General features: G+C 50.4%; 1 long non-coding RNA gene across 1 annotated transcript; it reads left to right on the forward strand.

The window, feature by feature from the left end:
- The first annotated feature begins 239 nt into the window (after positions 1-239).
- Positions 240-1,029, forward strand: LOC119334705. The gene is made up of 2 exons (XR_005161510.1): positions 240-359; positions 685-1,029. It is a non-coding gene; the product is annotated as an uncharacterized LOC119334705 (long non-coding RNA).
- The last annotated feature ends 4,036 nt before the right edge of the window (positions 1,030-5,065 follow it).

Consider the following 5,065-nt stretch of genomic DNA (forward strand, 5'->3'; position numbering starts at 1 on the left):
ATCGGGACACCGCCCAACAGCAAGCACGCTATAGCGTATATAACAAAAAAACACATCATCAATTATCCATGAAATTTTACAATGATGGGCGGTAGGAAAGGCACTTGATTTGCTGGAACAAAAGTCAAAGCCCACCCCGTGAAATGAACTACTCCCCTTGGAAGTTATCGCGCAGACAGCAAGGGGCGGTCCGTGATCGCACTCATGTAGTGGGGCCGGCTAAGAGACCAGCTATAGTATAATCCTCCTGAAGCCAAGCAGTCCATTCGGAATGCGATACCAAGAAACCAGAGGCTGAAGCACAACGCAAGATTGACGAACTGCGTTCGTTCACAGGGCGGCGCACACCGCAATCTAAGGTATATCCGTCTCCAACCTAATGCCTTTTGTAGACCAGGATTACGATTTGCACACCGCATTACGGTAGCGTTCCTGCAGTGCTTTTTTCATGTCTACGGTGTCGATCCGATTTCTCGCGCTCAACAATCATTTTCTGGCGTTTTGTATAGATTGTTCATGCAAAATCGTTTTCCTTGACATGACCCAAACAAAACTCAATCTGAAAATCATTTTTTGTCCCACTACACAGCCAAGGAATTGATGTGAACGCATCATGATCCTGTAATGGTGAATGTGAGACGTCGGAAAAACTGAATATCTTTTGCTGTCCATTTTCTGTCCCAGGATGGACGGGTACGGGGTTCTACCTTCAGGGCCGAACGCGCCCCGACTGATTGCATTCGAATCAGAAGACGAAGAGGGGATTGGTTTCCTGGCGGCGTTGTGGAGCCTGAGCCGGACGAGGAAGATCAGAACCAGGACAATGGAAAGGCGCCCCCAACCGGCTCGAGATGCGGCGTGAAGAAGTTGCACGATCCGATTTCCTCGTTCAATGACGAGAAAAGACAGTACGTCGAGATGGTGTTTGGGGGGCTGCTAGATTTAGTTGGATGTTTACTGATGTGTTTTTCCATAAGTTACATTTCATTTTTATGTGGAGAGCAAGTAAGTATTGGTTCACACGTGTTTTTTCATGGGTTACATTCCTTTTTTTATGTGTGCATCAATGACGCAATGTTGGATGTTCACTGATGTGTTGCAACAACTGGGTTGTTAGCCCATTTCCCAGCTACATAGAACTGACGGGCGCCGTACTGAAAAAGCAGTTGAGTGTGGGAGGTTTCATAGAGATAGATCTGACGAATGTTTTCAAAGCTCACCACAGGCCCCTGGGTTTGCAGCAGTACGAGCTACGCTCCATTGCTCGCGCTCCCATCTGCCAAAACCTGCATGTTTTCTCAATCAAACGATGCTACCTCGGAGAAGAGCGCTTGACTAAGGTGAGGCAGATACGCTTGTATGCAAATACTAGCACCGGACGTAGTAATTGCACGTCGGAGACAGCAGCGCAACATTTACCACATAGAGTTTTCTGGATGCATTACATAGGCCCTTTTCCTATCCTAGATACATCTTTATCAGAACTTGATCCTCTCACGTACGAGATTGTGAGCGCCCCGGCTACGGCGACCCCACTGGCAGGAGGGACCAAGCCCATGGGACTTAATCATTATGGATTTTGTCGACGGCTTACCTCAGTCTGGCAAGGCCAACTGTCTTTGGGTGCTGGTGGATAAAAAGACTCGGTATGCTCACTTCTTGCCCACTGCCCACCCCTACACGACAGCTAAGGTGGCCAAGCTGTACATGCAACACATGTATAAGCTTCATGGTTTCCCTCGTGCCATCCTATCTGACGGAGATCCAGTGTTTACAAGCCACTTCTGGCAGGAACTGTTTCGTTATGCCGACACTGAGTTACGTTTGAGCACAACCAACCACCCGCAGACGGATGGTCAAACAGAGCGCGTGAACCAGTGCATGGAGACTTTTCTGTGCTGTTTCACGCACACGTGTCCTCATCGCTGGAGTTTCTGGATTCCCTTGGCATAATTTTGGTACAATTCCTCACACCACTCAGCTATAGGAATGTCACCTTTTAAAGGTCGGTTATGAGCCGCAGCAATGGGGAATCATTGCAACAAGTTCCTACTCGGTGCCGTCTTTGGAAGCATGGCTGGAGGAGTGTGCAGTGATGCAGAATCTGATTCAACAGCATCTGCACCGTGCTCGGCAGTGAATGAAGAGTAACGCGGAGAAACACCGCTCTTTCCGGGAATTTGTCGTAGGGGACAGTGTCTATCTGAAACTTCAGCCCTACGTGCAATCTTCAGTGGCTCCGCGGGGAAACCACAAACTGTCATTCAAGTTCTATGGCCCGTACCCAATCATCGAGAAGATCAACATTGTCGCCTACAAGTTGCAGCTTCCGGCACATGCGTCCGCCCACCCCATTTTTCATGTGTCGCAGCTTCCCCGAGCACTCCTCCCTGGTACGGTCATAATTCCTGATCTTCCCATCTGTACCGACATGCTTGCCATTCCCGTGGAGATACTCCAGACTCGCCGGAAGAATGGCGCTATGGTGGAGCAAGTCAAGGTGCGTTGGTCACCGGACTCTGCCATGGAAGACACCTGGGAATACCGTGCTGCTCTCTTCGATCGCTTCCCTCAAACTGCGGCTTGGGGTCAAGCCGCCACTCAAGGAGAGGGGGGGATGTGAGCGCCCCGGCTACTGCGACCCCACTGGCAGGAGGGACCAAGCCCAATGAGCCACGACCCAACAGAGCCCGCAGGCCTAACAAACGCTTCTGTGGGCCGGAGTGGGTGACGGCCCAGCCTACCACTACTTAAGCACAAGTCACCAACTCTAGCAACCATCCAGTAGATCACGGCGGTGGCGGCATCTATTCTTCATCCTAGGGTTAGCAAGAGAGAAATTCCCAATTCGTGTATCGGTCTATAATCTTGCTACTAATTCAGAGAGCAGTATAGATCGAGTTGCTGTTACCCTATCAGAGATACTACTACAGAGGGACGTGAATGCATATAGGCCGTTCGTTGTACATCCAACCGCAGCAGATGAAACAAGTAGAAATAAGTAGGAGTCAGCTGCCGGTACGCCTAGCTCGATGGTCGTGGTCGGCTGCACCACGACATCGAGGCCGCTCTGGACTAGTGCTATTTTCGGGCGCTCGTGCTCTGTGCCACCCGCCCTAGCGCATGGCACATGCATGCCAGTCACATCTTCCAAGAGGAGGAGTATAGTTTGGCTTCCTCATAGCAGTAGCTGCCAGAGAACACATAGCATCGGAAGAGCAGGCTGTAGCGATGCCGCCGCCGTTGTCATCGTGGTCGTCCTATGGTTCATATTCCTGTGCGGTGGTTCGTGTTCGTCCATCTCTCCTTCATTGGATTGGGCTGCATCACGTCCAGCGCTGCGTTCATGGGTTTCACCTGCTACCAATGCGCGCATGGACGTCAGCATGAGGCCTCGGAGCCGGCTCGTGTGCTCCTTTTTGGGACACGGCCAACATGCGCTAGGCCGGCGGCGACAGAGAGAACGAGCACGGGGAAGACGGATTCCTGCTCCTCCTCTTGGACGATGGAGCCGGCATGCGCCAGTGCGGCGGCGCAGAGTGGGAGCGTGGTGAACACAAGCACCAGTTGAGAGCGGCACGCAGGCGTCGCAGAGTACGAGACAGACAACACGAGCACCAGTTGAGATCGGCACGCCAGCAACACAGTATACGAGCGTGCCAAACATTAGCACTGGTTGAGAGCCGCCTCGACGGTGTAGCGCAGCCGACCACCGTCATCTGAGCTAGGCGTTCCGGCGATCTTACTCCTGCGGTTTCTACAGGTTCCACCTATTGCCATTGGATGCACAATGTAACCTGCATACATTCACGCCCCTCTGTAGTAGAGGATAATCTTCATCATGTGGCAGTTCAATCACTAGTCCGAACGGTGCAACAGTCTTCATTTATCTAGACGAAAAAATGACAGGATGTGTCAAAATCGATTTACTAGTACATAGGGTGCCGAACTTTTCTTCAGTTGGCTATACCAAAATGGCAGTTTTTATGATGCCCATCCGCCACGCGGGAGCCCAGAACTTTTAGTAATTTGCCACCATCGGTTGATTCCAGAAGTTAGCCTGAAGTAGTTCCTACCGCCCCTGCCACTTCAGAAAGCCAAAGCTGCTTTTGGTTCTGAGTGCGCCTGCGAAGACAGAGAGTAGGTTTCCATTCCTGGGTCTGCCACTCCAGAAAGGTACAGCCTCTCTTTCCTCATATTCCTTGGCGAAATTCAATAATTGATGAAGCCAGAACCTTATCCACCTAAAAGTGCGGATCTTAAAGCAAACCAACGGTTCCGATAACCACCACCCGAGCTAGTGTGGGTAGCAAATCCATTCCCTATATATATATATCACCTAGGCTTCAACTGTGTACTTGTTAGTTAAACATATGGTTAAAATGTGACACTAAATATGACTAGTAAGTAGTACAGTAGCAGTACTAGTGTACGTCGGTCAAATTATTCATCATGTCCACACATTGAACTGATGTGATAACACGCTGCGCGTGAGGTGACACAAGAATCCCGGCGGTGTGTTCGGGTATTCTGGACTTCAGATTTGGAGTACCACTTATCTATCGAAATTTTTCATCATTCACTTAAAACACTCGATTGATCATACATTGAGTACCATATAACTGGAATTAACCCATGCAAGTCGAAGAAGGATTGGCCGGTGCTGCCGGCTGGAGTCAAGTTTGATCCCACGGATTAGGAGCTGATCGAGCACCTTGAGGCCTAAGCAAGCATTTCTTCAAGCGCAATTCCAGGGCGTTCAAAAGGGGCACATGGACGCGTCGCAAGATACAGTTGGAGTGCGGCATGCATGCGATGTGGCACAACACCGGCAATACCTTGCCGGTGATGGTCAACGGCCAGCATACGGGTAGCAAAAAGGTTCTGGTGCTGCACACCAACAAGAACTTCGACTAGCGGAGGACCAACTGGGTGATGCACCAGTACCACCTCGGGGACCTGGAGCAAGAGAAGGAGCGGGAGTTGGTCCTCTGCAAGATTTTCTACCAGACGAACACTAGGGCCAGGACTAAAAAGATTATAAGTTAGTTTGGTATTGGTACTT

The sequence above is a fragment of the Triticum dicoccoides genome, chromosome 7A (genome assembly GCF_002162155.2).
Source record: "Triticum dicoccoides isolate Atlit2015 ecotype Zavitan chromosome 7A, WEW_v2.0, whole genome shotgun sequence".
Lineage (NCBI taxonomy): Eukaryota > Viridiplantae > Streptophyta > Magnoliopsida > Poales > Poaceae > Triticum > Triticum dicoccoides.